The 13,224-nt window shown below is 35.9% G+C and overlaps 1 protein-coding gene across 2 annotated transcripts in view; it reads left to right on the forward strand.

The window, feature by feature from the left end:
- The window catches only part of LOC307180253 (uncharacterized protein), a 1,346,125-nt gene that overhangs the window by 1,287,694 nt on the left and 45,207 nt on the right, over positions 1-13,224 (forward strand). Inside the window, exon 13 of one of the 2 annotated variants that reach the window (XM_079910375.1) lies at positions 10,865-11,318. The exons of the other annotated variant lie outside the window; for it this stretch is intronic. The gene's annotated coding sequence lies outside the window, so the exon portion shown is untranslated. Of the gene's footprint in view, positions 1-10,864; positions 11,319-13,224 lie in introns of those variants that run through there. 2 annotated transcript variants of the gene reach the window in all.

The raw sequence follows: 13,224 nt of genomic DNA on the forward strand, positions 1-13,224 counted from the left end.
TGTCTCTAACTCTTCTCAAAGATTTAATGAAATACACAGATCCTTATATGTCTTTAAATTGTGCTGTAGTTTGTTTCCTATTTAATTATTGTACTTTAACAAGTAAATATGCTCAACAGTTGAACAGACTCCTTTTTGCCTTGAAATATATTGAGTGTAAAAACATGTCTCCTTTAACCACAACCATGGAGCATAGTTGTTCCAAATACAAGGCTACTATTGTAACACTGTCAACATGGTGAGAGGTGATCCTAGTTGGGAGCCAAATACTTAGGCATAAATGGTGTTTTTCAAAACACTATTGAAAGCAAATAACTAGTTATTTGGAAAACAACCAGTGTATAGCCGCTGTTTCATTGAAAATAGATAACTGCTTTTAAGTCAGTTCATTTTATGTAGATATGATGTTGAAGTGATGTCAGTTGTAAATTTTTGGAACTACAATATTCTTATATTTTATTACCTTTGGTGTACATATTTTCAAATACACTCTGCACATTCAGTGCATATAGAAGGGATCTAATAATAACCCTTATATGTTTATACGTGTATAACTTTACGTTTCAAAAGTATTTTATGTGCAATTTCTCATATGATTGGAACAACAATAGTTGAGGTTTTTCCCCCTCATTTTAAAGATATGTTAATTGATGGTTAGGGAAGTTAAATGGTTCACCCAAGGTCACACAGTTAGTACATGACAGACACACCACTAGAATTCAGGCATCTAATTCTCAGTCCAGTGAAGCTTCCATTTCATGAAGCCAAGCATCTCTTTTCTCAGGGAAAAGTGAAAAGGTCATCACCTTGAAACTCCTTCTTTAGAAAGACCAGTTTTTTTTGCTATTTTCCTCCTTAATCTTCATATTTCCTTATATCTCTTTAATCATGGCCTTCTGTCACTATCAACAATATCCAGAGTTTTATGCTTCTCCTACCAAGGCAGAACCACAGCTTTCTTCTTTGAGAAACTCCTATAGGCAATTTTTCATGGTATTTGTAGGAAGAGTACTCTGGAAACAGTAGTTCATCACTGAGACACTATGACAGGATATGGACAATTCTGATAGAGGAGAATAATTGTATAACAATGTGTCATATTCTTCAGGTAATCAGTAGGCTGAGTTTTTGAAACAGCAGCTCTAGGGGATTAAATACAACAGGATTCCCAGTAGATTCTAGGTGTGCTAAATGATTGGCACGAGGATCTGGATCTCTTAGGAGCCTAAATGGAGACTGATAAAGATGAGGAGTCATGCAGATCAGCATTATCCACTAGAAATATAATGCAAGCCATATATGTAATTTTAGATTTTTGAATAGGCATACTTAAAAACTGAATATAAATGAATAAAATGAATTTAATAATATACTTTATTTAACCCAATATATTCAAATATTTTAACATGCAATAATTTTAACAAGAAGCACTTAAAATTATTAGTGATATATTTTACATTCTTTTTAATAGTAAATTTTTGAAATCTGGTGAACATTTTGCACTTACAGTTTGGATCAACTATATTTCAAGTGTTTAATAGCCACATATGGCCAGTGTCTGCTATATTGGATAGAACAGTCTGGAACTTTTAATAAAGATTGTTTCATATAGGGTCATGGAAATTCTGAAGTGTTACTATTACTTGGAAAGGATAAAGGTACAATTTCATGCTTCAGGATGTGAACATTCATATATGTTGAGGATGGAAGTGGACTAAAGCCAGGTTTCTCAACCTTAGCACTACTGACATTTTTGGCCAGATAGTTCTTTGTTGTGGGGGGCTATCCTGTGCGTTATAGGATGTTTAGCAGGATCCGTGGCCTCTACCCACTAGATGTCAATAGGATTCCCTCCAGTGGTGGTAACCAAACATGCCTCCAGAATATGCCAAATGTCCCCTGGGAGGTTGGAGGGACGTCATCCCTGGTTGAGAACCAGTGATCTAAAGAATGCTTCTAACCAAAGATTTTTAGACTCAGATTGGACGATACACAAAGCAAAGATTCTCAAACTCTGAGCCCTAAATATCAGTCCTCTATTTCACTGTCAATGTGTGCATCTCAGATGGTTGGATAAGACGACTAACATGATTTGGTAACTTTTCCAGTATCTCACGTTGTCCAGGCAATGATTTTGAACCTAGTTTGAATTGCTTAGCTTTCCTTTCTTTGAAAGTCAGAGAGGATATTCTTGAACCTCTCCCTGAAGTAACTGGAAGGAGGAAGTAAAGAATGGCTGGTTCACAGAAAACCAGTTTAAACAACAGAAGGAAAAAGAAGACGTGTCTTGCAAATGGTAAACTATGAAAGGTAATAGGCATGTAATACTTTATCCAGTCTAAGAAACATTGCTCAGCTTTCAAAACCCTCCAAAATCTGACCTCCTCTTACTTACCTAAAAATATCTCTCACAGCTTCCCAAATAGAAGTCTGAACCAGTCAGACAGATGTCCTTATAGTTCGCTGAATACACCATGATCCTTCCCATGGTCATGCATTTGTTCATTGTGTTTCTCTCACATACGATGTTCTCCCAATTTCCTTTTACTAATCTAAATTTAATTTATCATTAAGATCCTGCTCAAGCCCTAGTACATTCTTGAAGCTGTCTCTTAACTTAATTGATGTAGAGTGATCAATCTCTTTTTTTGTGTGTCCTAAGACAAATTAAGTGTTAGGTTGAGAGGTGCTATTTTGTGTGGACTTGTCCTATAACCATAGTGAGAGTCTAAGTTCCTGGAGGGCAGGGGCTTTTCTTTTTTTGTCCAAACACAAAAATACATAGACCCTCCAGGCAGTACCTGGCAAGCTAAAGTATGTTTCAGGTTGAATTCTCTGAGAAGCAAATGCTTAGTTGGAGTTTAGTGGGCTGGATGTTTGCTAGGAAGTGCCCTTGAGATCAAAACCTGTGGAAGGGAGGAAAAAGAAGTAGAACTGATAAGAGGAAAAGATTGGGCTACATTGCAGGTCTAAGAGCCTCAGCCACCCCGACAGGGAACTCTAGAACTATAATGGCCCTCATTTAGCCGAAATTGCCAGGTTATTATTACCCTCACCTCAAAAAGGTCATTATATGGGCTTCCCCTAAAAGGGTATGACATTGGACAGTCCATGAAGGGGTTGAGTACACTTCTAGCAGCTAGGTCAACAAACAAATCCTTCCTTGAAGGGGGATTTGGACATGTTTTCATGTCTATCACAAAGTGACAGATGTGTAGAAGGAATTCAGTGAATGTTTACTGATTGCTAGAAGACTTTGCAGTGGTGTTAGCTTTCAGGAGAATGAATCAGGGGAAGTTTTCGTCTGTCAGTCTGATTGGATGGGCCTATTTGATAGCCAGTCACATGGCTTTTCTAAGGAACACCCCTTCCAAGATAAGAGGAATGACTCAGTGTTTGTGATGCACCCCAAATTACTCCATCAAGGAGTAACAGTTACAATGGTTTTGGAATATCTCTAATGAATGTTACATTATCAAACTGAGGTAGCATAAAAACTTCGCTGGATATTTCAAGTATCAAGTTAACCTTGTACAGGTATTGAAAGACCATACTTATGTTTGTAGGCTCAGTGATGTTAAAAGAAAAACAAGTCAGGCTCTCAATTTCTGAATCTGCCATTCCCATTTTTCCATAGACAAAGGAAAGAATGGCTGGGGTAGGGTGGTGGGAACACATTTATTTAGTTGATACTATATAATAAATCCTTTATAGCCTTATCTGTTAACCCCTGCAGTAATTCTGGGAAATCAGGAGCACTGTCTCTAGCTTTTCAGATGAAGAAACTGTAGCTCTAAGTTGTAAATTATCCGTGGTCCCATCATCATCATCATAGTCATCATCCTCGTTATCAACATTGCCAAAATATACACAGTGTTTACATGTTACTAGACATTCTTCTAAGTGTTTTACATATGGAAGCTCATTTACTTCTAATAACTACCTTATACAGTAGGAACTGTTGTTATTCACACTTTACAGATAAAGTGACTGAGTTACAAATAGGTTTAGTAACTTGCTCAAGGTTATGCAAATAGTGGCAAAGCTGAAATTTGAAATCAGGCTGCTTGTCTCTAGTTTTATCCTCTTAACCACTATTCAAACTTGCCTAAGTAGTAAGAAGCAGAAATGAGGGATAAAAAACAAGTCTGTCTTATTCTAAAGGCAGCCATTTTTTACTGCACATGGGTGGCTTCAAAGGCACTGTGCTTATACATTTCGGGGAATCATTCTCTTTTGATAGCAGGCAGGGCCTACCTGGCAAATTGATGAAACGATTATGAGATAACCTTTAGAAAGATGCATGTTCTAGTAGATCACTTTTCAGAAATTATGGGGTTTTTGCAAAGGTGGCTGGCAATCAGATTTCATATTTGATGTCTTCTAGAAAATAATACTTTTCTCATTCTAATTAATGCAACCACTGAAGATTTCTGAGGCTTATTTGGCCTTGTCTAGAATCCACTGCCATGTTTGACTGCTGCAAGTGACAGGAGAAGGCCAAAAACAAGTCCCAGCAACAGGGGTTTTAGTAGGATTCTACCTGCCAGAATCAATTGTGACAGAAACTTAGCCAGCTTTCACAGAATTACCCTCCGGTTGTGTCCTCTATGCTAGCCTGTCTCTCCAAGTGAATTGCAAACTCATCCAGAGCAGAGTTTTCATATTACTTGTATCCCATCCCCTTCTACAACAGAGGGTAAATGAGGTTTTGAAACCATGCCTATGGAAACTTACCAGTAACTGAATCACAGGGCTCATATTTTCCTGACCATGTTAAAAATACTTTTTTTTTTTTTTACAACCCAATTTAACATCAGAGGCGCACAGGCTGAGAACAGTCCAATAGGTGCCAAGTACCTCCACCGCCTAAAGCAAGGAGCTATTTAACAGTCTGGACCACAATACCATGCATACGATAGTCCCCTCTTATCCACGTGTGATACATTCCAAGACCCTCAGTGGATGCCTGAAACTGAGGATAATACCAAACCCTATATATGCTATGTTTTTTCCTATATGTAAATATCTATTATAAAGTTTAATTTATAAATTAAGCACAGTAAGAGATTAACAACTAATAATAAAATAGAACACTTATAACAATATACTATAATAAAAGTTATGTGAGTGTGGTCTTTCTCTCGCGCGCGCGCAAAATTTCTCATTGTACTGTATTCACCCTTCTTGTTGTGATGATATGAGATGATAAAATGCATATGTGATGAGATGAAGTGAGGTGAATGACGTAGGCATTGTGACATAGCGTTATGCTATGACTGACACATCAAAAGAAGGATCATCTGCTTCAGGTGATCATGGATCATCAAGTCTTGATGATGTCGATGATTGGATGTTGGGAGCGGATAATGTTGATGGTTGGGGATCCCATGTGGGGGAGTAGGACAGTGAGCGCTTTTATCATGCCATTCAGAATGGCTTATAATTTAAAACTTATAAATTGTTTATTTCTGGAATTTTCTAGTTAATACTTTCAGACTGAGGTTGACCATAGGTAACTGAAAACATTGAACGTGAAACTGTGGATAAGAGGGGTCTACTGTATATTGTGAAACAAGTTTTGTTACCATGATTCCACATAAAGTTTCTTCCTACTTCAAGCTCTTTCCATTCAATTCCACCTCATTCCATAAACTCAATGACATGCGATTTCCCAGGAGTACCACACTGGTCTTTTCTGTGAGTAGTTCAGCCCCTGAAGTCTATTATCCTAGGAGTTTCATTTACACAGGAGAATTACAATTATCCTCTGCCCCATCCAGACTCTAATAGTAAATATTCTTTTCCAATAAAATTAATTATTTGGGGGCAAATTGTAACTATATACCAGGCTTCATATCAACTCTACATACACAGAGACCAATACTATATTCAGATTCTGCTAGAAATCAAAATGTTGATGATAAAAGCTGGCATTACTGATCATGTGATAGGACTGGTACTTAAAGATAGAGACTATGAATCTTCTATAAGCAAGATAAATACATTTAAATGGGGGCGAATCTAAAGTAAAGAATCAAAAAGTCCTAAAGCCACCAATCTTCCTTTTTCTGGAAAAGCAACAACAAAATGTTAAGTTCGCTTGCAAAGTAACAGGGAGAAAAGGCTGGATTGGGAATAGCCTGAATTTCCAGAGTTCATATTCACTAGTGAGTTCTAACCCATTAGGAGTCAATGGACTCCAAATTAAAACATTTATTTTACATATCAGATTAGGAAAAATGTAAAAGAATGATAATACCTAGGGGAGAGGAGGATGTGGAGAAATAAGATACCTGACAGAGTAGCTGTGAGGTTTTGTATTGGTACAGTATTTCTGGAGGTTAATTCAGCAATAATTATCAAAAGTTTGTAAAATGGATATATCTTTTAATACGGACAGTCGACACCTAGGAAATTTTCCTATTAGAATTATAAATATAGGTTTAGACGTAGAAATTCTATGTTCTAATGGTGGCTCTAATTGTGAAAAAAACAGAAACAACCTATATGCTCATCATTAGGGGGTTAGTTAAATTGTGGTGCATCCATTTAATGCCATGGGACCATTAAAAACTATTATGTCTATTTTTTTTTTTTTTTTTGTGGTACGCGGGCCTCTCACTGTCGTGGCCTCTCCAGTTGCGGAGCACAGGCTCCGGACGCGCAGGCTCCGCGGCCACGGCTCACGGGCCCAGCCGCTCCGCGGCATGCGGGATCCTCCCGGACCGGGGCACGAACCCGTATCCCCTGCATCGGCAGGCGGACTCTCAACCACTGCGCCACCAGGGAAGCCCTATTATGTCTATTTTTATACATTTGTATAGAAAGATGCCTAAAATACATGTGAAAAGTTAAGTTTATATAACAATGTATATAGTATAATCCCATTGTTTTGGTTAAAAGTACCTAAAATATATAAATATAAATATGTATGAATGTATATACTACACTGGAAAATTTTTGAGAAAATTACTTTTATCACCCATGGTCTCCCTAGAGGTCCATGCACCTTACGTTAAGAACTCTGCCATACCAACTTTCCCACTGTTTGGCATTGCACCTTATATGCAGGTTAAAACTATTTTCTTCTGTTCTCCCTTTTCAAATCATGCACACCCTAGTATTTTCAGAAGTAAATGTTCTTTTTTCTTTCCAAAATTTTAATAGATATTAGCACCAGTATACGTTTTCATCCTTAAAGTTTCTATTATATACTAAGGCAAATATAATACAGTAAAATTGTTGTCTTATTCCCCAAATATCGTGTACACAGTGACTTGGACTTTATATGCATGTAAGTTATATAATCCTTACATTGAGGAAAATTTTAACATATTCATAGCTAGCTATTGAGTCAGCCCATATTGAGAAAGACAGCAATTGGAACTGTCAAATGAATTTCTTTGACTATGCCTCGCTGGGTATGTGGACCACAACATAAATGCTATCAGTATCATCTTAGCACAGATTATTTTTTACAGCACATTTGGAACTCACTAAAAATTCACTTTCAATCAAATGGGACTGTCAATACCTGCATTCTCAGACTTTATGTCATTGGCAGTAATTAAATGACTTCATTTACACTGAATTTGGCCTTAGTGATTGGAGTAATCTCACAAGCCTTTTCAACTGGATCCAACATCACTGGTTTAACTAAAATATATGAATTCAATAGGAATAGCCCTGGATTCTTTAGCACAAATATATTTCCAAATGTACCCTCGCCATAAAATTAAGCCTCATAAATCTCAGTAATTCCTTTGCAGGTTGTAGGCAGGTCCACATTTAATAAATGTTATTTTCAGTTGGGTTTATTTTTCTTTAAGGTAGTCTGGATGGTACTATTAAATACTTTATAAACTGAGTCTATTATTCATTTATACATTGTTAAACATTCTGGGATTCATTTTGTTTATAGCTATAATCACAAAAAGACTGTTCTAATGTTTTCTGGTAGGGTATTGGGAGAGATCTTTTCTCTGAAGGAAAACCCTATCCTTAATATGTTATAAGATGCAGCTTAGAATATCCATATGGCAAAGCTCATTTCAAGGGGAAAGTCAACTTTTTCATTCAAACTGAGTAAATTTTGGTTCATCTTGGGGAAAATAAACAAACAAACAGATCTTAGAAAGCTTTCACATGCATTTCCAGTACATTTCCCAAAGACAGTTTTAAGATATTTTGTAAAGAAGTGTATTTCATGCTTGAAGTTAACTTTTCAATAAGGATTATTGCTAGTTTGGAATTTATCTCTTTGTGGTAGGAACATATTTTAGTAAGCTCAAGAATAGTTTACCAACTCATGTTAATTTCTGGGAATTCCTGATGTAAGGAAACAAACAAAGTAGCCAAGAAGGTGGGCTTGTCTCCCTTACTGTAGACAGAAAGCAGCAAATTAGTGTTAAATCTTTATTAAAGCATTGCAGAAGGCACAAGCCAAATTCCTGTTGCATATCTGAAAATAAAAATGGAACTTTGCAACCTTACCTGCCTTTAAATCTGTCCATAGCAAAGGAGCACTAGCGTTGCCTTATACAAAACTTAAAGGTGACTTAAAGGTTATAAGCTGGCCAAGGAGAACTAGACCATTGTCTGCAGCTTTATTATACTTTTTTTAAAATATAGCAACTCTACATGGAAATGGCTTATCCACCTGTTCTACCCTTGCTAGGTCTCCAGCACACATTTCTTTTTCTTAAGCATTATAACTTTTTAATATTTATTTAACAGCCTGATTGAGATATAATTAACATATAATAAACTGCATATATTTAAGGTATAAATTTTGCTAAGTTTTGTGAAACTATCACAATAAGTCAGTGAACATACCTATCACCCCAAAAGTTTCTTCATGCCCTTCGTATTCCCTCACTCTTTCCTCTCCACTCCCCTCCCCACCATTCCCAGGCAACCCACTGGTCTGCTTTCTGTTACCATCAATTAGTTTACATTTTCTAGAAACTTAAGTAAATTAAACCTTACAATACACACTATTTGTTGTCTGGATTCTGTTTCTCAGCATAGTTATTTTGAGATGTATCCATGTTTTAGTTTATATCGATAGTTCATCCTCCCCCCATTTTTTTGCCTTGCATAAAATTCTGAATAATTTTTTTATTTGTTTAATTCAGGTAGCATACAGAGATAGAGGTCTAAGATCAAACTTTTTTATTGTTATATTAACAAACAATATCATATTAGTTTCAGGTGTACAATATAGTGATTCAGTATCTTTTATGGTATGAAATGATCACCACAATAAGATCAGTTACCATCTGTCACCATACAAAGTTGTTACAATATTATTGACTGTATTCTCTATGCTGTACATTACATCCCTGTAGTCTTTATATTTTATAGCTAGAAATTTGTACCTCTTAATTCCCTGTACCTATTTCTATCTGTTCTGTTGGTACATATTTAAAGTGATAATCAACCAGCTAATCTACATTGAATATTCAATTCAAAGTATCCAGGAAACGTCTGAATTCCTTAACTGTTACTTAAATACTAGCTTCTACTATTACCAAATAATTCTTCAGACAATTTATATCTTCTTGAAAATATGATGAGCCAAAACTGCACCAACTATTCTTATCACTATATTCTACTCTCTTTCAGCACCCTTATTTGCCTGTGGTCTCAACTACCACATCTGTGCTTTTGGCTTCTAGCTCTGATCTTCTTCACAAATTTGTATGCTTTGCATCTCCACCTGTGTACTGGATATCATTGCTTGAGTATTCCAATTCCATAGGATCTAAAAGAAAATGCCTTTCCTTTTACCCCAAAATGCTCCCCTTTATCACTCCCATGGTTCTATTAATGAGTTTTTCATTCTTCCAGTCATCTGGAGTCATCCTAGCACGTGATGACCTAGCACGTCTTTAAAACTTCATGGAACCAAGGGCAGGATATAAGGACAGGGGCAAGGATGGGGGCCATGCAGTTTATAGCTTGAGCCACAAAAATAACAGTTAGGTTGGCTAGATCCAATGTCATCTGTACTTTGCTATTGATGATGTATTTAGTACACCGAAAACATATTCTTAGAAATATATCTCAAATTGCAAACCATCTAAAGCCTGACAGTTATATAAGGTAGAACATTTGAGTGTGTTGATCCATGATGGTGCCAACAAAAAGAGATAATGACTGCCTAAAAACGAAAGTCTTCATTTGGAATACCTCTTTCTCCAGATAATCTTGGATCTTGGCATAATCAGCTTTTTAGATGGGCACTTTACAAAACTGTCCGTATCATTAATGACTCATTTTAAAAAATAAACAGGAGTAAAACCAAACTTAAAATATTTTAATTTAGCATGGACTTTCAATTCAATGAATCTTTATGACATTAGAACTTTCTCTCTGATATTCAGCCTATAAGGTTAGAACTTTTTCCCCCTTCTCCAATTCAGAACTTTTAAAAATAAGATTAATTTGCTTAATTCTAGTATATGAACCAATCAAAATATTTTTAATACCAGTAACCTAAGCTGCTTCTCTTGCTGTTTGTGCTTAGAAAATAAATAATTTATGAATCTCTAGAAAAACTGCAAGTAATTTTGCTCTACATTAATAGTTTATTTAGCTTTTAGCCTAGGATGGGTCTGTGTGATGGCAAAGAAGAATTTTGCTGGAATGCCCTGGTGAGACTAGTTTTGGTGCTTTTAGTTAGTGAGAAAGGTGTGCTCTTCACATTCCGACCTATAAGCTATGAAACATTTGTTTCAAAATTTTATTTTGAATTTATATTATTTCCATGCTAGTGGAATTTATTATTATAAGACATTTTGATTGGATGAAAGTTAATGTCTTCTTAGCTATAATGCCCTCTATAATTCATTTGCAGGGGGGAGAGAGCACAGAGTAGGAGAGCACTTTTCAGACCAGTGGTCCTCAAAAGAACTGATACTGACCCCTATATATCATTTTGGAAATTTGTGGGAACAATTTTGAGTCATGAAAATTGTGGGAAGTGGGCTCAACTGACATTTCATGAGCAGGATGCAATGATCAGGAACCACAGAAAATGGTCCTGTTTCTTGAACAACTTTTGAATGTCCTGTTAGACATTCAGGTAAGTGATATTATCTGTGCTAAATGAATATCTGAGCCTGGAAAACTATGTGACTCTAGAAACTAACTTCATGATACATACAAAGTCATTTTGATTGATTTTAATAAACACATTTTTAAAATAATGCAGCTAGTGTGTAAATTGAGGGAATAATGTACATTGCACACTGGTTTGTTTAAAACTTATCAGGACCTGCCCATCATTCAGAAAATTACACAGTACTTGAACTGGCAATTCAAAATTCCTGAATTGGTTTGCATTTTTAGCTGTCACATTTGTAGTGATGCTATATTATAGGTACAACTTTAACTACTTCATTGTGTCATCTTTTAGTAGTTGAGTCCAAGTATCTGCATATTGAGACACTTATCATTTTATTATAATATCTTTTTAAGTTATCCTTTAAGTTATGTATGAGGCATTAAGTTGAATTTTTAATTATGTGTACACATAGGTTATATTAACTGAACTTAATTTCAGCATATTAAGGGAGATGTCATGACATGTCTGTTATTAAAAATAAATTCATTAGATCTAAAAGCTCATTGGAATTGTTTTATAATAAAGATTAAAATATGGAAATACTGTTTTCTGTAGAGATAATTTTAGCTCTCTGTAAAATTGAAGTAACAATAGTATCTACTCCATTTTGATGTTGTTGTAAGGATACATGCATGTAGATTATGTATGAAAAACACTAATTATGGCATCTGTTACATAGAAAGTACTCAATAAAAATAGGTTGTTGTTATTATTATGATTAGTAGTAGTAGCAGTAGTAGGATCATGAGTTTATCGTCTCTGGTAATTTATGCCATGCTTCTTAGAATATAAATAACATCTAGTTATAGTACAGGATGTATATTCCATCTGACATGGTTGAACACCTATCCCCCCTAAACACTTTCATTTTGCTTGTAGATCTCAAAAGCTCTTGAATTTTCTCTTATTTCATGATCTGATCCTTTTCAGTCTCATTTTCTCATTACTGTCATCCTCATAACCTCTTAACTTCGGAGTGTCTCAGGGTTCAGGGCTGGGACATCTTGTCTTCCCTGTGTACAGTCACTCTGTTGATAGACTCATCCTGCCCCAGTGGCTTTAGACAATATCTACATACTGATGAATCCTGAATCCATATGTCCAGCTAGGAACACTTTCCTGAACTCCAGCCTCCTATATACAACTGCCAAGTTTCTATCTCGGATTGTTTATCTAATACATATCTAAAATTAAGATGTCTAAAACCAAATTCCTAATATTTCCTCATCTAAAAATAATAATTTTCTTTCTGCTATTACCTTCCTGTCTGTTATTGAGTCTATACATTTTAGGTACTTAGGAAAAGAAATCCTGGAAACACTCTTAACTCCTCTTTCACTCACATCCTATAAGCTAGTCTATCAGTAAATCCTCCCATCGGCCCTACTCTCGAAAAATATCTTGTGATCATTCTCACCACCTCCACTGCTGCCACTCTCATCTAAATCACCATCATCTCAGCCCTGGATGATTATAATACCACCCTAACTGTCCTCCTTTCTTTCACCCTCACCCTTAATTTCCACTCTATTCATACAACATAATGGCCAGATTGATCCTTTTAAAACATAAACACTCCAGTGGCAGCCCAAGTCGCTCAGAGTAAATGCCAAAGCTGTACAATATGGCTTTCTGTTATCTTTCCAACCTCACTGTTAGCTATTTTTTCACTTGCTCTCTTGCTCCAGTTGCCCTGATCTTGGTGCTGATCCTGGAAAATCCTTCTACTCAAAGGCCTTTGCACGTTCTGCTTCCTCTACCTAGAACTTTATTTCCCCAATTATTTGCATGGCTTGCTTCTTCATCTTCTTAAGGTATTTGCTCCAATATCAAATGCTTTCAATGAGACCTTTCCTGACGATCCTATTCAAAATTGAACACACCCACCTCAGCACTTGCCTGATTAATTTTTTATCCATAACACAACATATTATATAATTTACTTGTTTATTTTGTTTATTGTCTGTCTCTCTACTAGAATGTGAGGACCACACAGGACATGGATTTGTCTTTTTATTCGTTTCTGTATCCTCTGCACCTAGAGCAATACCTGGTACTTAGTAGGTGCTCAACAAATATTTATCAAATAA

The sequence above is a fragment of the Stenella coeruleoalba genome (assembly GCF_951394435.1).
Source record: "Stenella coeruleoalba genome assembly, chromosome: X".
Lineage (NCBI taxonomy): Eukaryota > Metazoa > Chordata > Mammalia > Artiodactyla > Delphinidae > Stenella > Stenella coeruleoalba.